This window comes from Microtus ochrogaster, linkage group LG4 (genome assembly GCF_000317375.1).
Source record: "Microtus ochrogaster isolate Prairie Vole_2 linkage group LG4, MicOch1.0, whole genome shotgun sequence".
Taxonomy (NCBI): Eukaryota; Metazoa; Chordata; class Mammalia; order Rodentia; family Cricetidae; genus Microtus; species Microtus ochrogaster.
Window position 1 is genome coordinate 13,498,818 of NC_022030.1, and position 25,565 is coordinate 13,524,382.

General features: G+C 44.9%; 1 protein-coding gene across 6 annotated transcripts in view; it reads right to left on the reverse strand.

The window, feature by feature from the left end:
• The window catches only part of Plagl1 (PLAG1 like zinc finger 1), a 43,966-nt gene that overhangs the window by 8,691 nt on the left and 9,710 nt on the right, over window positions 1-25,565 (reverse strand). For 5 of the 6 annotated variants that reach the window (XM_013351429.2, XM_013351427.2, XM_013351428.2 and 2 more), the window contains exon 2: window positions 21,547-21,586. The gene's annotated coding sequence lies outside the window, so the exon portion shown is untranslated. Of the gene's footprint in view, window positions 1-8,869; window positions 9,180-21,546; window positions 21,587-25,565 lie in introns of those variants that run through there. The other variant, XM_026786110.1, reaches the window with a different exon arrangement.

A 25,565-nucleotide genomic window follows, 5' to 3' on the forward strand; every position in this document is an offset into this window, starting at 1 on the left:
ATCCAAACTGGCTAGGCTCCCACAAAGCCAGAACAAGAAGTAGGATCAAAACCCAGTGTCATTGTCCTTGGCTTCTCAGGAACCCTCATTGTCCGCCATATTCAGAGAGTCCGGGTTTATCCCCTGCTTTTCCAGTTACAATCCAGCTGGCCTTGGTGAGCTCCCAATAGGTCAGCCCCACTGTCTCCATGGGTGGGTGCACCCCTCTTGGTCCTGACTTCCTTGCTCATCTTCTCCCTCCTTCTGTTCCTGCTTAGTATTCTTGTTCATGCTCAAAGCCCTTCCTGAGTCATCTCCAACAGTCCTAACCACAGATTGATCCTTCTAAGAAATTCCAGTGTGTGTGTGTGTGTAGAAAACCATAGTACTGGGCCAGCTTAAAAAAAAAATAAATAAATAAATAAACCCACATTCATTCAGTTGAAATTGCTTGCTGTTCTTTCCAGGTCTTGTTTTTGAAGAGACTAAAACACACACGGATTATGAAGCGTCAACTGCTCCTCCCCTCTCCCCTTCATAGCTAAAATAACACGGAGCACTCATCGCTTTGGTGGAGCCAGCGGGGAGGGCTCCGTCTTCCCCTCACCTTCTTGCCAATTCTAGGTACACAGGCTGTTTTCAGCTTATCGAAGGGAATTCATTCTCCCCAACCCTTGCTTTAGGAGAGGAACAGTGGGCCCAACATAACTTCCTATGATGGAAGTGTGATACAAACAATGACGACCACACACTACAAACACGCTGCGCAGAAACTGCAATTGCCGTGTTAGACACCCACAGGCAGCTAGTGGCTACTGTAGGGGTGACGCGGGCGTACTTTTAGATTCCCTGTCAAGACTATACTACTGATTAACCCTCGGTGTTTTTACAGAAACACAAGAGGGATTTAGAGCAACTATTTGATTAACATGGGGCGGGGGGCAGGATGAGGTTCCCCAGTTCATACTTCAGCTCTATCCGGAATTCCAACTTCTTGGTTGATATAATCACATGATATATGCAAATGGTCTATCGGAGACAATCAGCTGAAACAACCTATAATCTTTCCATTTCTGATTGTAACCTGAAAAGAAAATCACAATGTATATAGTATTTATAGAATAAGAACCATGTGTCAAAGTGCAGCTAATGGTTCCTAAGCATCGAGCGACATGCGTGATGGAGAAATGATACATGTTGTCTTCCTGTGTGTGCACCATCAGTTACTCACCATGAGAGAAGGCAGCATAGACCAGATACGTGTAGAAAGACAGACAAGAAGTGACAAGCAGAACACCTGCCAGCAGTTGTGAACCCTGAGTGACCACCTATCAACACACCCTGAGGACAACAGCAACACAATCTTTCCTCCATTTCTGAAGTTGTCTTTTGACACTTGCAGACAATGTCAGTGCTACTCTCTCGTTACTTCTTCCCTAGGCTGCAAACACCAACCATCACGGACTTCACCCATGCCATGTCCCCCAGGCCTTCAGAGACTGGGCACAGAGATGGTTAGATGTGGCTATGATTTACTTAAGAGTGAGGCAGATTTCTCTAACTTCAAGTTCCCCAAACGGAAGAGCTCCTGGCCAAACAAAGGCTACCCCCTCGCTTCAAGAACATCTTTCCCTAAACCTTCATCTTGCTGATGTTTAAGTAGGGTTGAACATATGTAGCCTAGCCGGGCGGTGGTGGCGCACGCCTTTAATCCCAGCACTCGGGAGGCAGAGGCAGGCGGATCTCTGTGAGTTCAAGACCAGCCTGGTCTACAAGAGCTAGTTCCAGGACAGGCTCCAAAACCACAGAGAAACCCTGTCTCGAAAAACCAAAAAAAAAAAAAAAACAAAAAAAACATACGCAGCCTAATGCGAAAGGCAAAACTCATCTTCAAATGCTGAGCTAATGAAGCACACCACGGTGACCACTCCTTAATTCCCTTGGAGCATCCTTAGAGATGCCCGGTTTCATAGTATTGTTATTATACTCAACATCTTTGCATATTGTATATACATGGGGACTGAGGCCACTGTTCTCAGGACCTAATCACAAACTTCCACAAAAAAAAAAAACTTTTCACAACAGATAATAAATTCCTCATGACTAAGGATCAAACCTTGACTACTAGGGAAAAAAGCTAACAATGTAGATATATACACCATCTCTCAGTCACCTGTCACCTAGTTCATACTAGCTGTATACTGATGATCCTATGTTTCAGTTAAAACCTGATGTACTTAAAATAGACCATCTACTATCCAGCAAACCATCAACAACTACAACAAAGCTGAAGGGGGACCATGGTCCCCCAAGAGAGCCAGTCTGTTCTGTGTCTTGACACCCAGATCTCTTTCGAATTTTAAACATACAGCTATTTCAACACCTGTCACCCTGGAAAGATAGTAAGTCTTCCCCCCAAAACATCTCAGGACTTAATTTTCAGTCCCCCTGATTCTAAAAATACTAAGTGAGTGATACAGATCCGCTAGCGTGCCAAAGAAGGCTTGCGCCATCTGCTTCATTCTGCTCATGCTGATTATTTTAGGGATAAGAGAGGATCGGACTGGAATAAGAATATATATATATATATATATGGTAACAGCCAGGAAGACTGTAGTCCCTGGGGGCTAGGAGTACTCAACAGTAAAGCAGAAGGTCAGAACACAGATGTAGACCCAGGACTTCCCCAGTACTGAGAAACACAATCAGCTAACGGGGAACAACTGTTTTACAGAATTCTCAAAATAAACCAGGACTTCTGGCTCCTGTTCCCATTGTCCCCAGTAATACAAAGTGAGGCCCATTGCTGAGAGGAAATGAGATTTCCATTTTGGTCTTCCATAGTGGATACTTTAAGTTGGTTGGCTATTTTGGTTTGGTTTGGTGTGGTTTTGAGCGGTACTACTTAGAGTTTAGCAGGTTCTGATCCAAAATTTCTCTCTCACATGCCCAAAACTTGGGACGGTTTTTATGTAGTATTCAGATCACTTTTAAAAGGGCTTTTAACAAGGTTGGGTTTTTGTTTGCTTGCTTATCTCCCTTGTATTCACCAATTACGAAGGAGCCAATTGTCAAAACAGGAAGGGAAAAAATATTCTTTTGTATCTGACTTCAGGGTGCTTTTCTCAATTCTTTGAAGGACTGAATATCAAGTCTTCACTGGCAAATTAAAAATACACCCAGACACATCAGCAGGAGGAGGGATCCTTGAAACATCCTACCTGTTACAACCTATCTTTTATTCTGTACACTCATTACATCTGGGGGTACAGGACACATGTGAAACTCCCAAAGAGGTCATTGCTACCTCACCAGCTCTGAGACATGAGGCCCACAGCTAAGCAGCAGGCCTGTGAGTTCTCTGAAACGCTATGCAAAATTCACATGCATACTGAAATTTTTATGAGGGAGTCATCATTTTCTTTACAATTTTAAGGGGTCCTACAGGTTTACAGGGCATTTCCCGAGGTGAGAAATGGGAGAGAATCCTCCTGGGTGCTGCCAACATTCCCCTCAGATGTTTACAATGAACTAACATTTCCTAATTCATGTGTGCCCATGTCCCATCGAATTAAAATGGAAGGTTCTATGACAATGTTTCTGGGGAATTTAACAGTAAACAATCTATACAAATTGATTTTAAATGTGGTACAGGTGATAATAGAATAGGTTTTGTCCTGGATAGCAGGCTGCTCACCCATCACAGGGATGCATTTGTTGGCATATTTAAGCGTTCTGTGGATTATACAATGCTCAATAGTAAGATATTATCACTAAGTCCCCGGACATTTGAGTTGACACATCACTTAGAAGACACTTGCCTGCGATGAACACATAAATTGGCCCCACAAGACCTGTCACCCTGCCATGTCTGCAGACCGCTCTCCCATGGTGGCGCAAAGGCAATCAAGGCCATAGACTGGGCTATTTCCTTAATGTGCTACATTCTCTTATAGCAAATGTGTTTTCCGTCCTCTCCGCTAGGCAAACTCCTGCTTCCCCCCTCTCCCAAATAAAATTACTCTGGCCACTCCTGAAGGTCCCCAAGACAAGTACCAGTGAGTCCTCAATGGTCCGACTGTGTTACTGGACACCAGGGCCTGTGTTGATGCCGCTCCTTAGGTATGCATAGCGTCTGTCAGTTTTGTTAATGACACACAACTCAAAGATCTAAGAGAAAGTGGCTAGTGTGGGCCAGAGATTTTGAGACTATTTGGGTTTCTACTCTATCTCTAAAGAGAGACTGCTGACTTGTCCAAGGAGAGAAGAGGCTTTGCTGATACCTTGTGGGCAGAGTACTTAGCTTAGTGGTTGGTAGTAAAGAAAGGCTAAAATCTGAAGGAAAAGTCCTGCAAAAGTTAGGAGTCAGCCTTTCTGGTTCAGGTCTGGGTTGTTGTTTTGTTTTGTTTTGTTTTGTTTTGTTTTTTTAATGTCACCTAATAGATGCTCAAGCCACCAAGGAGACTGGAAGAACTAAGTGCCAAGCTACGGAGGAGAGAGGGAACACACCCTTTAGCTTCCGGAAAGCGGGTAACACAAGGAACAAGGCTCATCTAGGTGCCTTTAGAAATGATTCAACTCTCCGCGGGTGGTCTGGGAGCGTGACAGAAAGCTTGTCACTGAGCTAGCAACCTTGACTGTCAATATTTCCCTTCTCTAGGGTGGGCTGATGAAGCATGCTAGCCCTGGGGTATAGAGAAGTTTGTTTTCCATATGGCAGGCTGCAGCTAGAGCGAGCTTTCCTCTTAGGTATCTATCTATTCAGGGCTGTGGAAGGAAAGCAACGCAGGCATGTAGGCACATGATGTTCCCAGAGCCCCAAAGACAGTCGCCTCTGCCCATAAATTCTCTGGCTTCCTCCAGGGTAAGACGTTGAGGGCATGGGCTACAGTGAGGAAGAATGAGCAAACGAGAATTAAGTCTCATTTCCAAAAGCTTAGTAAGATGCATCTAAGGAACGTGTGTGCAGTGGAAGGATAAAGGAGACCCAAATGGCTACAACTACCATTACTATTCGTTAGCTTGATCCCAGCAAACTGTAGGCTTTTTACACATGGGATCTCTTTGTTAGAGACTGCTCCCTTCTCATACAATAATCCTGGATTTGAATTTATATGCATGTGTATATGTGTGTGCCTGTGTCTGTAGGTTAAGAGACCAGAAAAAGGATCACGAAAAGGAAAGAAGAGATGGGGGGGGGGCAAAAACAAAAAGAATATAATGGAACACATGTGACATGAGAGGCAGAAGGGGGAGGCTATTGGATGGGGTGTGTTGGGGGGGACCAGCAGGACGGAGAAGAGAACGGGAGAGGGGTGGGGAAGGATCAGGAGAACAAAAGTATACATAAAAATGTCACAATGACTATTTTATATGCTACCTTTAAAAACTAATAAAGTTTTCATTCAATGGGTTGAAGATGTTATCCGCCTACACTAATCAGTGGCTCCGTACACAGGAAGGGAGAGAGGAAGAAGAGCGAACAATGGGTAGAGAGGGCCAGCAAAACCATCTCAGCTGGAATGGGAAGTATACGAACCTCAAAGTGCCACAAAGGAAGGCGCCATACCAACACAGCTGCTTCCGGTGGGCAGAGTGTGGGCTTATCGCCATATACGAGTGCCCTAGTGCACAGGTCTGTGGCCTACCCCACTCCCACCACCAGCCCCCTTCTCTTCCCACACTGTCATGGCCTCCTGAAAACAGGAGAGGAGCTATCTGTGCAGACCCTTGCTCCCCAATGCCCCATCACACACTGAACTCTTAAGCAGAAGATTCGGGAAGAGAAGAACGAATGTCTTAATTGAGCTCAACAGACAGGTGCACCCAGAAAGACAAGTGTGGGGTCCAGATGGGCTCTGAAGCTGGGACGGGTCATCTTCGTTTTAAGACTACTCCTTGAAGGAAACTAGGTAGCCTGGTGTGAGATAAGGGGTGGAGGGCAAGCCCACCAATCCAGACAAAAGCTTTTGGTATTAGAAGCAGATAGTCTAATGTCAAAGTCTCAGATGTCTTTGCGACAGCTGAGAACACTTGCATCCCCCCCCACTGCGGGCGCCCTCCCTGTAAATCCTTCCGACTGACCTTTAGACCTTTGTGCTTCTCTAGCTGACAGCTGATCTCTTTCCCTGAAACTCTGTATGAAGGGAATGGGGAACCAGAACTCTAATTAGCAGCATGGCCTATTGTCCCCATAAGGTCATCCTTCAGGGGACGGAAGAAAAGCCGGGGTCCTTTTTAGGAAGTGAGAGGGTACAGGCTAATATTGAGAAAAACAAAAGCAACCTGAGTTCCACCGACGAGGGGAAGCCAGATCCATGAGTTAAGAGTATCTGGGAGAGACTTACAATTGACACTGTCCACAGGGGACACTAAAGACTTGGGTTGGGTAGTGTAGCCTCAGACAGTGATCTCTTCAGAAAAACAGGAAAAAAACCCAAGAGCGTGGACACCCCTGTGCCTATAAGATGGTCTGGACGATCTGAGGGTATAGTTTTTTGCTGTTTTTGCCAAGTGTTTGCACAGCCTAAGTTCTGATCGCCTCCGTGCAAGCTCTTTATACTTTATGCTAAGTGGCCAAGGGGGAGGTGCTGTATGCTGTAGCCAGAGGAAGAACAGAATAGGAGAGGGATGGATAGTGAATGGTGGTACCTCGGGGCATGAGGTGAGGGATGGTGCAGTGGAAGAGTCTAGACAGGAGGCCCTTCAGGCATAGGAAAGAGGACTTATCACCCAGGGAACTGGGAGTTCGTGGAGGTCAGAGCCTGGGAGCAGTAGACGGCTTAACCAAGAGGCCAACTGCCATTGCTGCCTCTTGATGACTATCTGAAAGGAACGGGAAATCTAAGGCCCTGCTCAGAAGTCTCTGATGAATCTTTCTCTACGCAAGATTGAGTCCAGGACCAAGTCACACCAGACACGCTTTTGACAGGCACTTTCAAAATGACAGCGCACGCTATTATTTTTAAAAGCTCTCTCCACGGAGGGTTACCCAGAACTCAGAATCTGCAATACGGAAAAGTGAATGTTCTTTATCTGTCAAGCAAACTGTTCATCTAGAAATAAATCTGGACTGTAAAAAGTATTTAATCACCGGATCTTTATAGTTCTCCCTTTTAGATTTTTTGTTGTTGTTGTTGTTTTTTAAGCTGGTAAACATTTTATTGGGTTTCTGCTTTGAAAGTGGCAAGAAGAGAAAGCAACTTTTCTAAACTTCTGCATGGGTTTCTCTAAAATGGTGGGGGAGAGTGCTTGGGAATGGAGGGGGAGCTTAAAAGGAAAGAAACACTAGCTAGACGGGCCTCCTCCTCTTTTTTTTTTTTTTTAACCTTGCGTCTTTTCCCTCCCCCATTCATAGCTTTAGGCCCTTTGTTTGTGTAACAGACCATTACAATCATACCCGGTTCGAAGGGGGAGGAATGGGAACTCTCTAAGTAGCTGTCCCAGCAGTCCACATGTGTGGTCCCTCCCCCAGCACAGCCGGCCCCATCTGCCTTTCTGAGCTCCAAGACTCCGACAGGGCAGGCACCTTGCTCACAATAAGCCCAACTTCCCACTGAGGCATGCATGTTGGCCCTTCCCAGGAGCCTGCAGCCTCCCCTAAACCTCTCTGCTTTCCCCACTTTGGGCCTTGGCCAGTCCCCTTCAGCCCCTTAAGAGAGCTGTCTCCTGACAAGCTAGCCCTTTTCTTTCTGCAGCCTGCGGGCTCTCTGAATTCTAGGCAGACACATTCCAGATCTCCCTGGCTATCACACACTCTGTCCTCTAAAGTCATGTACATTATAAACAGAAGACGAGAGCCGAGATTCCTCTCCTCTAGCCTCCCCAAACTAATTACAACTCCCTGGGCCTTTGTCCATTCTTGGCAGATAATGCTGACCCTACTGCTATGAATTTCAATTTCTTGGTTAATGAATCAAAATAGTATTTAGTAACTGTTGTCTTTCCAAAGGAAACAAAATATTATTTAAAACAATACTACAGTGTTTCAGTTGAGCTCATAAAGCCTTCCCGCAGTGTTCAGTCCAATTTCTACACAAAGCCCTACCATACAGCCAGAGAGGCAATGGGACTGCGTTTGATACTCAATGAACTGAATTTCTCTGTCCCTGCTAATGAGATACTGGACTGAGAAAGTGTGTAGGACATGGTGAGTGCCTGGAAAGGATTAACCTTCTGCAATGGTGTGGATGAGGAGAGCGCAGAGCAGAGGCTACTCTAGCTGTCCTGAGCTAAGCCATGTATGTGCTCTTGGGTTCCCCAGGCAAACCATTTGGATGAGCAGAAGAGCCCTTCAGCCCATAACTTTTACCAAAATGGGCTCCCTGGTGAAGCCAAATGCAGCCGACCTCCTCAGGTTTATAACTCGCCCTCTTCCACGAGGGAAGAACAACCTGACAATGTCTTCGGCTCATGGCTCTGTCATCAGAGGCAGCCTAGGGGTTTCTGAGCTGTCAGGATTGTTAGCAGAAGATGCCATGGACCTGCTAGGTAGAGCTGGGGCTGCAGACAGGGTAGGAGAACTGCAGAGGATATAAAATGTTGCTATTTCTATATCACCAGAGCGCCTAAGATGGAGACTATACTGATGCTTTGACAAGACAAAAGAATCCTAAAGTGTTGTGGGCTTCAAGAGGCAACTTGGGCCTCAATCGCATCCCTTCATCCCTGAGTTGGCCATGTGCTTCCAAGTAACTCTGTGTTTTGAGATTGTGTATCCCTGACTGGCTTGGAACTCCCTATATAAACCAGGAAAGCTCTGAAGTCATGAGGATTCACTTGTTTCTGCCTCTCATGTGCTGGGATTAAAGGCATGTGTACCACCACATCTGACCCCTAAGCGATTCTTTTCAAACACATCCAGGCAGAAATAAGTTTTCAACTTTCATACCTGTGTGACCAGGAATGTGAGCTGCTGGGCAGGTATGGAGTCCTCTAGAAGTCTGTCTGAAGACTCGAACCTGGAAGAAGAGACTTTGGACACTGGCAGAGAATGGAGCTAGAACATGCTCCCCTGATTCCACCACCTGAAGCTGTCATGAGGGTACATGCCCCATTGCTGTGGTCTAAAGGCTGTTTGTTCCCTATGCCTTCTCAAGCATCTCCAATGATGAGTTTTATTTAAAGTACACCCTTTGTCCTACACACAAATGCATTAGAACTCTGACATTTTCCCCTGCTTTCTGTGAGCAGAGGAAAAAAAAAAAAGAACATATGAAATTGCTTACATAAAATATTCAAAACAGCACTCGGAGGAAATGGTGTTTCTTTTAAAACAACAATATTTAAATGCCGTAAAACAGGTATGCAAATCTACGCAGTAACAGAACCTGAAACAAATTATGAATCAGAAGAAAGCAGTAACTGGGTGGCATGCGTTTTCAACAGGAGTTTTATGTAAGCATATAGATTTATCAAATCCGCAGTGCAAAAGGCCAACATCTCTGAATAAGCAGTTTAAGCGGGCACTAAACCTGACTATGCGTTAGAATTAGCAGGGAAACCTTTTTTTAAAATAATTCCAAGGCTACCTCACAAATCAACAGACTGAACCAGTTGACTGGAGCTCTGGAAACTGATGTTTCTCCCTAGCTTCAGTAACCTGGTCCTCATACCAATCTTGTGCCACTGAACACTGGCACACACTCAGAAACCCACGCCCCTGTTCATCAGTTGATTCTACCGCTTGGCCTCCTTGAACTCAGACTATCCTGCCAAATCGATTTTCTTGGGATAGAGAGGATGCCTCGCGATTTTCTTAACCAGTATGAAAACACTTGATTGGGAAAGCTAATTCTAGCCCAGCTAAGGAGTTTATCCCCTTGATTGCCTGTTCTCTTCATTTGATCAAAAAGGCGATGGCTGTTTGTTTCATATGGAAAAAAAATTGTAGCTTTCTTTAGACATTTAAAAAATAATCAAACACAGTTCGTGAAAAAAAATCAAAAACACAAACTGGAAAATGACCATGAATTTGTCTGAATCTGTTGGTTTTCCATCTGGTCCGCATTCTGCTTGTGTAAACAGACCATGGGCACAGTCTACCTCATTCCAAAATGCTCCACACCACCTGTGGACATTTAATTGGGTGGTCCCCAGAGGCCTGCATTAACTTTTTTTTTTCCCAAGAGATTTAAAACACACGAAAGCAGAAGAATGAAATGAGTCTGGATGGCTCCTCATTGAGTCTGCCCATCTCCCCAGCCGACAATACCAATTTATGTATTCAAAGAGCAGGGAACTCGCTTCTGCTGCCCAGGAAGGGGCTTACAGAACATGAGGTACACAAGCCAAGCAGTAGAGTGGCTTGGCTTTATTGTCAAAATATTCAAATGATCGCGAAGAGAAAGCCATGCCTTTCTGCATTCAACAATACTTGGCCTCGGCCAGCTTATTCTTCAACTGCACAATATGAGCAGCAGTGAAAGAGGGGGAACCCTGGCAGGGAGGGGATCAAGCCCCTCAGCCTTTCCCACCTGCCCCCTCAGCACTGCCTCCCATACACACAGAGAGAGACTGAACAATGGGGTTGGGGAACACAACCTGGAACAGGCCCGACCAGGTCCAGGGGACAATCTTGTGCACCGTGCAGTGTAACATGGCAGAGATGAGACCATCAGGGAAAAAAAAAAATCACCCATCTCGGTTTGACAGAATGCCACTTGCAGACTGTTTTTCAGGTCTTAGATTTCAAAAGCTGAGAAAAAGCGTCTTCAAATGTCAATTTAAAAAAAAAAATGAGAGGAAAATGACCCTATAAAATTAAACAACGCTAAGGCGGTGTCCCAGCAGTCTTGAAGAGCAAGAAAAATCACATTTTTCTAAGAAGGGAGTTTGGCATGCGGTAAATAGAATTACATTAATTATTTTAAATGGATTTTGAATGCCACTCATGGGCAAGAGAAATGGAAGGTTCGCCAGTCTAGAGGATATGATTTTCAGAAGGCACCTCTGCCTTCACAGTGTGCCTACACTTTAGAACGTGCCTTTCTCCAGCTAATGAACTGGGCTCGCTGCTGGCTGAGCCTTCACTGAAACTCAGATTGAACAAAGAGATTTCTTCCAGTTTCAGCTCGCTCCCTTTGAGCTGCTCCTGCCTTGAGTTAAGCATATGCTTAACTTACTTTTTTTTATTATTTATTTCTAAGGCTCTGAGTGAGGACAATTGGGGAACCTCAGATACTAGAAAGCCCGTTCTAATTTTCAGTAAAACTCCTCTTGCTTAAAGGTGTGTAGGGCTGGCTTAGGAATGCCTCTCAGATATGCCTGTTTTCTACTTTTTAAAATACCATGATCTCTTATGTAACGAGGCCCACTAATTTGGAAGCTTACAGATAAATAAATCTTATCGCAGAGAGAAGGATCATGAATAGTGAAGTTCTGTCTTTGAGAGACCCTAGGGGAGACTGCATTCTCTTCCAAAAGATGTTTTTAAAAGATGCTACAGAGGGGCAGGCTGACCAAGGGTCACATGAAATTTTAATAGATTTGGGGACCTCATTATCTGGCCTCTGTTCTCTTATTGTAGATAATCTTTGTATTCCTCATTCCTGAAACTCAAGGTTCCAAATCCTTCCTGAGTTTGGAGGCCTCCCAAATTGCTGTCTTCAATCCTGAACTTTCTTACAAATCCTGAACGGAAGTGTCTCCCTTCCTGCTGTGCTCGTCATGGCTTCCCCTCCAAACCTTCTAGTGGCCCCTGTCCACTGCCTACCAGCTTAGCCGCTGACATCACTGTGTAGTTACAACTGCAAACTCGTGGATGCTCCCCAGGTGATGGACAGGTTGTTCAGTACCTCCCAACCTGAAAGACCCCAGGAGTGAGCTCCTGGACAAATGCAGACATGCTGGTATGCTAACTCGCCTGACCCTGTAACTGGGTGAAGATCGGGTCCCTGCCCTCTAACCTCTTGGCCTCCACACAATCAGAAAATCTGCACTCACCTGAGATCCCCCTCCTCCACCCGTGAACATGTGCATAGTTTGTGTGTGCTGACCGGCCCTCAGATCTCTTTTCTTCTTTCACAGTTCCCTACAGTTCAAGTGCCTTTCCTATGGCCAGTAAATCAGCATGGTGGGAAACTTGGGAATTTTATTTTGTTTTGCCAACAGTGTCCCTTGAAAGCTCAATTTAAACAGGTGGAAGAGTTCCAACCTTTCATATTTTCTCCCAGCCGAAAGCAGACAGGACCTAAAGTCTGTTTGTTAACATTTAAACCTGTCACGGAAACTAGGCAGGAAGGGAGGATGGATAAGGGGGAGGGGGGTGGGGAGGGGGAAACTCTTCTCTCCTTTGCCATGTCGCTCCAGGCCCAGTTTAGAAAGGGAAAGGCAATCAGTCTGTGCAGCAAGGGGGCCCTGCCTGGCAGGGCTAGGGTAGGATCCCTGAACCAGGCTGCAGCCTGCGTGGGAGCATCCATGCCAGGGAGGGAAACTGACCTCCACTGGGGCTCCAGCCTGCACTCCTGGCCCTGTGGCCGACAGCTGCAAGGCTTCAAGTCACCACCGCTGTGATGTATGGAAGGGTAGAGGGTCAGTTCCTCACCTTCCAGGCGCCATGAAAATCTCTAGGTTCAAGAAAACACGGCCAGTGTAAGCAAGGCAGCTAAAACCAGTCTAGATGGCATTCTTTAGATCGCCATTCTGGGAGCCAAGGATGGTGGCTTTAAGGATCTCTCTGACCTTGGACGGTGAGATTCATATTTGTGGGTGCCACCTCAGTAAAGAAGCCAAAAATCTTCCTTAGAATTGTGCCTCTCATTGAGACTGGGACCTCTGGGATTACAAGCAATCTCTCAAAAGCGATCAACAAAGGCCACCTGGGTTTGCAGAAAGAAGCAGGGGTGCTGAAGGTTTGGGTGACCTGGGGGAGTCCTTTGTTTTAGTACCCTAAAGCAGATAGAGCAGGAAGATGGGGGGGACAGAGGGTTGATGTTAGATTATGCTCACAGGATTAACTCCTGTGCAAATACTTAGAAAGGGAAAGGCGCAGGGTGTTTTTTTTAAGTCCTTATCTTAAACTCTGAATTGCTAAAAGCAAACAAAGACCAGGGGGAAGTCTGCTTGGAAGAGGCAAGAGGTAGGCCAAAGCAATTGCAGGCTGAGGTCCAGGAAACCGTGTATTTCCTAACCTAGATAGGCTTCCTAGTCACCAAGCTGGGACAGGGAGTGGTCAGCTGATTTCCCTAAGATGAAAATGAGGAGCGCTAGAACCAAGGTGCTCTGGAAGAGAGGAGATTCTATCCCTGATACAAAGGGGGGAAAAATACTCAAAACCAGATGGGTTAATTCAAAGGTGCCTGAGGCACTAACGACATGTCTAAGTTCATGGAAAGAGGACAGTGTTGGGCTCTGTGGTCAGTCGTATCCTCCAAGTTCAGTCTATGGCTGGATGTCTGGGACCTATAGAAGAGGTTTACAAAGGCCTTGATAAAAACCCGAAGAGTGTTTGGGATAAGCCAAGGTCATCGGCCACAGTGGAATGTTTGGAATGGCAGAACCCCCAGATAGGGTCTAAACCTAAAGGGTCTGTGGACAGTGCGGCATGTGTTATGTCAGATGGCCTGCATAACAGTGACACCGCAGACTCGGCTAAGATGGTTCACTTCTTCTAGGACACCGAGCCCTAGCTCTCTGTATGCTGAGAGCAATGGACGTAAGCTAAACTGTACTCAAGAGAGAACGCAGAGGAAGGGAATGTGGAAGTTAAGACATCGGGCAAGGGAGATAAGTGGGACCACTGTGGCATAGCAGAGTCTAAGCCTCTGTTGGCACTTGCTTGCCCTGCCATAGCCTGTGAAATCCAGAAGGAAGGAAACAAAGAACCAGGTAGTGCCCCCCCCATAACAAAGGCAGCCACCTAAGGGTCCTACCCTCCCATCTGTGGTACCTAACACCTTGGAGGAATGAATGGCAAGAGTACTAAGGCAAGGACCAGTCCGCTGCATTGATCCAGAGAGAAAGTTCCTGTGACTTCTTTGAGACATCCCACCAACCCAATGAGCAAGAACCCGGAAGTCAGGACTACCGAAGGGCCATGTCCACATGTCGGAGAATGAGGGCCACGCTGGCCCCGGTGTTTCTGGACTGGCTCCCCTTCATTCTAAATCGCAACGCTCCGGTCAGGGTGGTTCTTACTAACATGCTAGCCTATTCCTGTCACCTGCCTGTTCGGAATTTCTCAGTGGTTCCATTAGTTTCCGTCAACTGCCACCAACCGAGCCTTCTAACGGGAACCACTGCAAGGTTCTAATCAGCAAAGCAGGAAAGGCTTGTGTTATAGAAAGAGACCACGCGCTGTAGGTAGGGATTACGCCTTCGGATTCATCGCTTCTATACATTACAACAGGTAAATAGCAATTTCCACACAGGGGGAAAACTACCACCACCACCAACAAAATACTGCCCACAGAAAAGAATTACCGGAGCCATTCTGCGTTTTTCTATAAGAGCACTTACGGAGTTTGTACTCTTCCATGAATCATAACCAGCAGCTCTCCTACGCACTGTGAATTCAATAGAAGGGCCAAATGAGAAGCGTTTAGAGAAAACAACATGAAATGGCCCTGATCTTAATGTAGCTCCCATTTACATAGTGATTGTGTGCACGCATTATGAATCACTTTTAATTCCTGCCGCTGAGATAAAAAGGAAGAATTTTACCTTGGTAAATGCTACATAATGGGTCAATTATGTGATTCTCTCAATAAAGTACATTTGTTATGGTGTAAACACACATCATTTCCAGCATTGTTTTAAATACTGACAGGAAAATGTGCTACATGGGCTAATTTTAATAATAGCCAACATGTTCCTCTGAGGAGACTCGCTGCTTTCATTCCTGTTTTAATTGCTAATGGGGAAGGGGAGCAGTTTTAGAGATGTATTTATTTGTCATGCGCATGAGTGTTTGCTCAGAACATATGTGAGTGTACCGTATGCAAGCCTCCTACCCACAGAAGGTAAAAGACAGTCCTGGGTCCCCTGAAACCTGAGTTATGGTGGTTGTAAGCTGCTGGGAACTGAACTCTGGTCCTCTGCAAGAGCAGTAAGTGCCCATAGCTACTGAGCCATCCATCTTTCTAGCCTTGGAAAGTAATTTAATGATGTTCTTTAGAGAGCAATTTTTCTTATCTAAAATTGGCACAATGGTTTATTTTATTGTATTTCATTCCATGTGGGACACATCTCCAACTTAACACAAGGTTATAGCCCTAAGATTAAAGAACGAAACAAATGGCAACGTTCGGCTGTAGAGCCCAAGACAGAAATAGCAGCAGCCTTAGTGTTGGGTAGGTCCAGTTCTGAACAGTGGCTCTATTCTTAATATATGCCTTCAAAATAGACAGCTACTATGACTCGGTTCTGTACGTCACGTATGAAAAGACTCCCCAGTTCCTACGTCATGTAACAGCACTTGCTGTGATTTTAATTTGGTGTCACATTTAACGACTGAAACCCATTACAAACAGGCCTGAAATGAACTGGTCTCAGAAGCGTCACCATGTCACTCACAAGACGGATGAAGCAGTTCACCTAGGACTTTGGGAGTTTGCTAACCTTTCTCTCCCGAGTGTGGTGTTGGGAAGTATGTCAGTTGCAAATAGAGTGGGAGAAAAAAAGAGGCATTTCATACTTCAAATGGACATACCTAATACCTCTCTACATTAGCTTCTTCCACCGGAGGCATCTGGAAGTCAGCCTCCAAGAGCATAGAATTGATTGGGAAGGTATTTATAAAGTAACTTTAGGAGGGGGGGGGGCATATCAAATGTGAGCTGGAGTGAGTATATTTACAAAGCCTAGAATTTATTTTAAAAAAAAAAATGGTAGCACAGTTTTGTTTTGCTTGAGTTTCTCTGTGTAGCCCTGGCTATCCTGTAACTTCCTCTGTAGACCAAACTCAGAGATTCGACCGCCTCTGCCTCCTGAGTGTTGGGATTAAAGTCGGGCACCACATGAGAATTAAACACATGTTGAGGGGATCCCATAGAAATGTTGACTAGCAATGACGCTGGAATCGTGGCCATTAATTTGAAACAAGGGCACAAAGCAACTATGAATGGTGGAGAGCAAGAGCTAGAACTCCTGGAATATCCCGAGGACCCTGACAACCATGAATTCCTTCATAGAAACACTGACCTACTTCACAACCCTAGGGGACAGAACGTGCACCACGGAGAATCAGCCCACACTAGCATTCCCTGCCTGCTGGACAGGGCGGGACTACTCCCCTCACATCAATGTGTTTCCTCTTCCAGGGGCTTGTGCTCTATCTAGGTGGCTCATAGTCACCATTTCACAACCCAGGAAGCCTGGGGAGAGAGAGATTAAGCAGACTGCCTGCGGGTTTTTGTGTGGCTCCAGGATGCGCTGGGATTTGATCCCCTAACTGCGCTCTCTACAGAGAACAGACTAACCGCTAGCTGGAATACGGCAGGGTGACATGTGACAGACACTGTGTCCTTTGCACCTAGACATCTGCCCACACATGCCATTCCCATTCCCCCTCAAAGCCTTTACTGGCTTTTCTATTATGTTTCCGTCTAAAGCTGCTGTCACTCCTGATGTGGCCCCTGCCTCCCGTGTCATCTGGGGCTCCTCTGTCCCCTGCATAGGAAGGTAATATGTCTTCTCTACGCTGTCATATGTCTGCCCACTCACTCTCCCTTGGGCAGTCTTGAGTCAGCTCTTGTTTTTTTCCTGAGTTGAAGCCCACACAGTAGAAGGAGTTGTGAGAACATTCCAGAAAACATTGGCTGTCAGAGATTTGATTTGAGAAACCCCAGGCCCTGGATAGAAGCTAGAATTGGGGGGGGGGGGGATTTGGGAAACGTCTTATTTTTAAAGATCTCCTATCTTCTCGCTGCTTTTCTGCCTCTCCCTACTTAGGTATGATGTCACAGGGATTTACAGAGATGGGGAGGACTGAACAGCCAAGTGATGTGCTTAATGCTTCCTAGCTACAAGTTAATAGTTTTGGAGGTAAGCATCTACCAGGGATCAAGCCATAGTGATACCTGCTTCAGAAGAAATCTGACCTCTCTATCTACCCTCCTGGGCTCAACACATTTATGCAACCTGTACCAACTCTTCTTCCCTATGGGATTCCTATAGCTGCCACTTCATCCCTACCTGGACTTAAAACAGAAATCCAAATAGATTTCTTTACAATTATCCTTAGTATAAAAATAAAACAAACACGAGACTCAAACCCTGTTCAGTGGCTGTGCTGTCCCTCACACCTCCTAAAATTTCCCGTTATCACTTTAAGAAGGGATTTCTTTGAAGAATATTAATATCTCTTTCTTCCCTACATCTCAAGTTTGAAAATAGAAAAAAGAAATAGTTTGCAACTTGAGAAGAGTTCAGTAGTTGGGTTTGGGTTAGGGTCCTATGAAATCCAAGTGGTTTACAGGATTGGAACTTCCCTCGTTTTTCACTTGGGGGTGGGGGTTTGTTTCCTTTAACAAAGAATGCATAGGGTACAATGGTAGAAGGGCAAGGGAAGCCAGGGGAGGCTTTATTCTATATTATCAGCGTATCATAGAATTAAATCATATTCAACACAAGCTCTATCCACCTCAATCACTAAATTTAGTCAAGTGAAAGTCTACAGGACTCTTCATTGATAGGCTTTTCATCTACTTCATGAAAATAACTATACATGACACCAAGAATCTTTAAAAAAAAAAAAAGAATGAAAACAGAAACCAGCCCCTCAAAAGACAATGTCCTATGCTTTTAATGCCTCCTCCTAGAAGGGCTGATTGGCACCCCACAAACTTACTAAGGCAAAAAAACAAACAACCAAAAAATCAGTGTTTGATATCTTCCATAATGGAAAGATTTTTTTTTTAAAAGAGTAATAGCACTGATCAGGTACAATAGACCAATCAAGTTTTCCTAAAATTTAGTATTTGCAGTTGAAGCCTGGATAAGTAATTACACTCACAGGGAGCCATCAATCCCTATTCATTCAGCCACATTTAGTGAGCCAAGAGATTTGCGAGGCTAGAAGATATAAAAATGAATACGGCCCAGCTGCTTTACTTCCAGCTAAAAGAATACACCTAAACAAAGAGCTCTGGGGGGATGTGTTAAGTGCTATGATCGAGGTACGCACAAAGGGCTGGGGCCAAAGGAAAAAGCCATAAATTCTTGCTGGGAAATGAAGCAAGCGAGGGGAGACTGCTAAGAAGGGGTGAGATACTTCCTCGCGATAAGCTGGAGAATTTTCTTTCCTCTGTTCTGCAAAGGAAGGTAGTCATTTTAAGACTTAGAAACTATTGTTATTCTGCGCACTATCTTGGGTCCACTATCAGTTTCCCTAACATCTGACACACACTTCCATCTACAACAGTGTAAGACCAGAAAAACTTTCTGATGGGTAATCATTACATTCCCACAATAACCATACAATATGGGAAGGCGGGAGTCCCCGGCATGAACTTCGAGCTCAAGTTCAAAGATGTTTTGAAACAAACAAATGAATAACAAACTTTGGAGAAGTTGCGCGCAATATTCATGCTTCTCCTTAACATAAAAGGAAAGGGCATCACCTGATTATATCACGGCTCACATCTGTCTTTCTGTCTGTGCTTCAGAAAGAGAAGGGGATGTTGAACGGGCGTCTACTTAGCTCCATTCATTATGCAGACCATATTCCTACTTATAGCACAGTTGTGACAAAACCTCCATTGTTCAATGCACACTAGCCCCAAACTTGAATCATCCTAATGTAAGCATGAGAAACTCTCGGCTCCTTTGGGGTGAATTTTCAAATTCCTCTGTGTTAAATTGAGGTCTAATTTTCCCTGTGCCTGGTTTTCACAAGAAGGTCCCTTCCACCCCGTGTGCCCCCTTTCAGCTGTCAATAAACAGAGGCAGTGAGTTCCCTACAGCTTTACAAAGCTAGTTAGGCAGAGCCATTCATTCCTTCAGGAAAACAGGGCATTGATTTCAGTGAGTTCCCAGGGAGCAGCGGGAACAAAGAGATCAAAGTCCCACCTCTCTTTCCCTCCAAAGCTTTCATTAGGCCCGGCCCAGACAAACTGCGACAGGTCTCCTTGAGACCAGGAGAGGGCCCGACGGACCACCTCATGGTTCAATGCAAATTCATCCGTTTCCTACATTCCAGTGACAGTCCAGAATGCTACCCATGACAAACCAACACAATCATCTGGCATAATATACTGCTCGCTAGTTCATCCAAGGTCAGAGAGAGAAAACAAGCGCCAAGGGAAGTCCTAGGTTTCTGGGGCCTGCTGAGCCTCAATGGCCCTCTGACAGTCCATAAATAAACTCTCGCTTTCCCCCTTCTTCCTCCATCCCATATCTTTAGGAGTGATGATCTCACTTAACGGTCTGAAATTTCTTTCACGCCACTGAACCCAAACCCTCTGGAAACTTTATTTTCAACCCGAGAACTCTAAAGGTGCAGCCCTTATCAATCTATTCCTATATCACAGCAAACCTGTTACACCCAGCAAGCTCTGGTTTGCTCCAACTGAAAACCGTCATTTCTCATTTCTAGGCTTTCCCAAAAGCAGGATCTCCGGGGAAGGCCACGCAGCTCAAAGAGGAGCATAGTTTGTATAAATTCTGTTTGCAAAACAGAAGTGGGAACAGGGACGGAACAGTTACTTTTTTTCCCCTTTTGGTCCAGGGAATCACCCGAGCTGGCTCACCAGGTCCTAAATAGCATCTGTGTGTGAAAGAATGTTTGTATTTGAGGGAGTGAAGAGGGCTAGCCAGGGGGCAGGGTGACCCGGAGGGAGTCTAAAGGAAAGTGTGTTTTCCCAAGGGGGTTACCTCTATTGAATAAACATAATTAAAAGAGTTTCTAAATTTGCCCTTGAATTCAGAACTGCTCCTTTGACACAGCCTTCGCAGAACCCTGTAATGCAATGTGCTCTTTGACTGTGGTTCACGCCACATCTGTCGTTCATCCCCAGTCAACACGAGGAGCGATGCGTTACCTTTCGAAATTCCCAAACTGAATGGAAAGTAAACAACATTGGAATGAAAGACACGGAAAGCCTACTTCTTGACGCAGAACACCCCCCACATGTCCCACCCCAAGCCTCAGGACTATCCTGGGGCTCACCACAGAGTTCCTGAGGCCTCGATTCACTGACTCTTGTCTTTCTTCACCTATGGAAGAGGTACCACAGAGGGTACTGAGCAGCCCTCTGTGAAAGCTTGCCCTTGTTTTCAAAGTTGGACAGAAATTAACTAAGAAAGCCAGGGCAGGCTGACTTAGCACACGCCTCAAGTCTCAGCATGGCACCCAGACACTGGGGCTGCTGGGCTAAGAGTTCAAGGCCAACTTAGGCTCTATAAAGAAACCCTGCCTCAGAAAACTGAAAAGTGAGGAGGAAAGAAAGGTGGCTTGTGACGAAGACAAGTGATGTCAGGAATGTTAAAGCTAAATCTGGCCACTGACTCACGTCAGGTTCAGGGGTTACACTAATGCCTCTGCCTTCCCAGCCTTCTGAAATGGAGACAGAAATATCTGTCAAGATATTTTTTTAGGAGGCACTGTGAAATTAGCATGCCTCAAGAACTTGCTTCATTATAGGGAGCTGATCTTACGAACAGCTTCCTATAATTACAGGTCACTTTAACTCAATCGAGGTTCTCTGGAAACTCATTAAGTTCCTCTAAATCAAATTATTTTTCAAAAGTACTCATGAAATGTACTACTTACAGAAAGCCTGTGGCAAAGGTCACATACACTCATCAATTCATTGACCCATCTTTCAGAAGCATTTGCAGAGAAGGCAGATATTACAACTTGATCTGCCTCATAACTGAGACGTTATGAGTCTGTTTTTCAGAGGGGAGAAAATGGGCTCCAGTGAGTGGAGAGACTTGCCCAAATCATACAGTAGCAGGGCGGGAACTTCAAGGGTTCAGACCTCACACTGCTCCCATTATACCATCTACTGGGTACTCTGGTTATAATTATCCACAGAAGTCCTGTGTCCCTAGCTACATATAATAAGCAGTCATGTTACTACCCTCAACACCCTTTTTAGTATCCCACTTTCTGATTTCTGTGGTCTGTCTCTATCTATCTATCTATCTATCTATCTATCTATCTATCTATCTATCTATCTATCTATCTATCAGCTATGGAAATGGCAGTTGCATTATAATAGAGATTCTTTATAAATCCTTATTTCTCATTTAACAAATACCCTTGTGCCATTTTTGAGTTTGTTATAGAAGACTTTCATATGGTAAATGGATTTTTAAAATATCAAATTACTATCACTGCCTGGGGTGCCTTTATTTTCATTATGTTAGCAATATCTTCTGACAGTTCCTAAATCAATATGTTGAATTTTGTTCTAGAGAGTTCTGTTTCACCCATCTTGGGGATATCAGAAAATAGACACCAGTCTCCAAAGTGTTTGTCTTAACTTGCTTACTGGTTAGAATGTTAATTGACATTATGTAGCAAAGGGCAATATGGTCCTGTAATTCAGGGGGAAATGTGTCAAAATGTTGGAGAGGAGGATTTTTCAAAAGTGGACAAAGAAAGACCAAATACCAACTTACAAAAGCCAACGACTCGGTGTGCAAATCCGGCAGGAAGAACCTGAAAGCAAACAAAAGGTATTTGTGAGCACCACACAGCACTGAGCATGCCCTGGTTAAGAGTAATTCTGAGACTGTTGCAGATTCGAGTTCAGTTTTTAAAGACGGTCTGGAATTAGTTTCCCCAGCTTCAAGATTTCACAAAACCACGTATAACATTACAACTCTATTAACACAGTTCAGTCTTTCGAGAGGTCTCCAGTTTCATTGGAGATGTACATTGCCTTCTGTACAGCTCTGCCATAGGCACACAACCATATCACCACCGAGATCAAGACACAGAGCAGGTCCACCAGCACAAGGGGCTCCCACACGGCTTTTCTACAGCCACAGCCGTAACCACCATCATCAGGCTGCTGTCTGTTTTAACATTAAATAGCCATCCACTTATTAAGGAAAAAAATAAAGACATCATTCATACCTAAGAGACCACTACTAAGTAGTATATCGAACCATGATTAATTAAAGAATTCTGTTCTTATGCACTGGAATAAGTTTTAATTCAGAAAACAAATTTTCTTTCTTCTCATTGCTACTACAGGATAAACCACTTATTTCTAAGCCCAAACAGTAAAAGTAGACATGTTCTTTAAATTATCATTCCATATTCCAGCATATCTCTAATAAGAAACCTTTGCCTCTTTACCATAGGACCATGTAGGGTTGTTTTTACATATTACTTCACTTAATATGCATACTGTTATCACCCCTGTGTGACCAGGGGGAAATGAAGACCTTGAGAAGCTGAATAAGTTTTATATGGCTTAGTTAGCCGTGTTTGGGAGCAGATAATTGGCTTCTAGGCCCCAACTATCCCTCAAGAGGATAAATATTAATAACATTAAGATGTGTTGTCACCACAAAACCCCCAATTATTGCTAGACTTCATCATAATAAAGAGAAACTGAATAGGAAAGATGGCCCCAAATAATGACGCCAGTGTTTTGTTCTTTTGTGAGACAAAACACATGTTATATAACCCAAACTGGGCCAGAATTCTCCCTTCTGTTGTTTCGGCCTCCCAAGTGTGTGCCGCATTATCCCAAACAGTAATTTACAAAATAAAAATGAGTCTTTATTCAAACACAAAATGATAGAAAATGGTCAAAGCAAAACAAGAAAGCAAAGACTAGAGCACAAAGAAAAACCCCTATTAGGGAAACGAACCATTCTGCAGCCCTTGAATTGCTAGCCCAGTGATGTCAGGCTGTTACAGACACATAGTCAGGCTGACCTTTGAGAAAGCACATTCAGCGAGCAGAGGTGATGATGAGCGGCGACATTTTCAGTCACAGATAAAAAGCCTAGAAATTAGGCTCTTTAGCCAATAGAGACATCAAAAAGCCTAAAGGTAACATCCAGATAATGATAATAATTCAGCTGCATACCTATCAGGACAGAATTTCTGTAGCTTTATTAGCTTAATGACACCGCATTATTACTGAATATTAGTAGCTATTTTCTCGCGCAACCAAACAATGCATTTATGCATAGCTGTGGCAAATTGGCCAATTCAGCAATACTTAAGAGGTACCTATCCAATAAGCCACTGATGTCCTGTCCCAGATACTCGGGCTCCGCTTTGTTTACAAATGTCTCCTTCATGGTCTAGGGTCAGGAGGTGGCCAAGGGATGCGGACTCATTACTAGCATGTGTTAGTGTGCATATTAGCTATACATGAAAACGAGGGGCGATGGGGAGCTTCAGTTCCATATGAAGCCACATCATTTTAAGAGATGGGGACAACTCTACCTTACCAACATTCTAATCTATCAGCAACTTTAGAATGCTTATATTTTATTCCATTTGTGGAAGCCATGATGAATTAATGCGTTTTAACTAAACTTTCTCTTCCCTCTCAGTTACTCAAACACGATTCCTTCACTGGGGGAACATGAATGCATGCTGAACTCTCTAACTCTGGCGGCTTGCCCTCGCCGAGACTCCAGAGACTGTCCACCATCATAATGCCTCCCCATACTGTGGTCATTTCACTCATTTCTTCTCTTCCCGCTGCCCTTCCTGCTCCCAGGGTTTTACACGTGTCTGCCAGCGTCCTTCCCTCATGGCTCCCTGAGAACACAAAAGCTATTGGACAGGGCATCTCACCCTTTTAACTCTGAAACTGCAGGCTTCCCTCCAACCACAGGAGAACACCTCCCTAAAACCGGAAGCCGATCCCACTGCTCCATCTAAAGTTTTCTCTACTTTACCCCTCCCCCACTTTCCACTTGACTCATACCCCCACTATACGGCATACTCTGGTGTGTCCCTGCTTTAAAAACAAACATGCCTTGACCCAGCGGTGCCCTCCAGCTCTGACTCAACTTCCATCCTTTCTCAGAGAAACTTCGAGAAAATCCACATTGCCTGGCTTTCCTCCTCACTTCCTAACCTTCTTTGAAACACTTTGTCAAAGGATCCATATTCATGCCACTGAGGAAGTCTTATCCTTATTTTAAAAATTGGGAGGTGGACGCTTAGGAGACAGCATGAGGGTGACAATGAAAACTCCTCTCCTTGGAGTGACTGGGGAAGCCCAGGGCTGACCCAAAGCATTCTTTCAGGGTCCCAGACTGGGGACTTCCTTCCTCTCTGTGCTAACTTATTTATGTAAGCTAATTTGCTTGGCAACCTGAGAAACAGGTGACTTTTATCTCCTTAATGAGAGTCAACCATGACTAAAAGGGAGTAAGAATCCTTCCCTGTGTTGCCTTAGTGGAGCAAGCACTTGACCTTGGTCACCTGCATTCCTGACCCTAGACTCCCTGGGTTTTGGGAGGGCTCCTTTCTCTTAGCTGTCCCCCTTAGATGGTGGCACGGTAAGAGAGCCACTCGAGAGATCTATGACCCAGTCCTGACACCTCCATGAGATAAGAGAATTTAGAGCTGCTGTAAAGTCATTACCGTGCCTCAGGAACTGATTGACCTGTCACAGCAGGGCTGTGACAATTTGCATTGTAAACCTAAGAGACTCGGTTGAGGAGATTAGAGTGGTTACCTCCCCTAGCTCTACCCCAAAGCTGAGGTGGTCTTATGGAGCGTGAGAGTGGCCTGTAGTCACCCTCATGTACGACTACTACCCTCATTTCCTCCAGGCACAAAGACATGTACTTAGAACTTCAGAAGGCCTGGGTGGACGCTGGCTCTGCGTCACATCCGTGCTTCCTTCTGGATCTTCCTCAGCTGTACAATCTGTGAGCAGGCACATGCAGCTAGTTCTAGGCTATAGTAACCAGGTTAACTGCAGGGAAAAGAGTCATCAAACATCCTTTCCTTGCTGTGTACCCAAGAAGACTAGGTATTCCAAGAAGTGTTACAATTCTAAGATGGGTGTATATTAACAGACTTGGGTCTCACTGCCTGGAACAAATCCACGGCAGACATTTGTATGAGCAAAAAGGAAAATTTAACTTTTGAGTAAAGTCACGGAGGACTGTTGCGCAGCTTGCTACCACAGCATGGCCTTAACGCATCCTGACTGCAGTGAACTTGGTACCAGAAGTAGGTTTCTGCTTTAGCAAAACCCAAAATATACATAATCTTGATTTAGTGGTCAGGAAGCAATGAGGCAGCCAACCTCAAGAGGCAAGAAGATGCTGCTGCCTTCTATAGAGTGGTGGGACATGGCGTTAAGCCTTTGTCTCTGCCAGGGCAGGACATACACCTCCTGGCCTAATGACCTTGTTTGTGGCTCTGAGAGAAAAGAGAAAAGAACAAAACATTGGAAGTCTGGGGCTGCTACTGCTTCTCAAAAGGTATTCTGAGAAAATTTAGTCAGAAAAACAAACAAACAAACAAACATACATATGACCAGTTTCAAAAAAGGAACAGGAGCCAGGCACTGGAGGTTGAGAAAAGACCATCACTGAAAGTTCAAGGTCAGCTTTCACTACGTGGTGAGAGCCAGTGAAGAGAGGAAGACTGTAAAGGGTGTAAGGTCAGGAAAATGTTGCCAGATGACATGGCTTCAAGGACA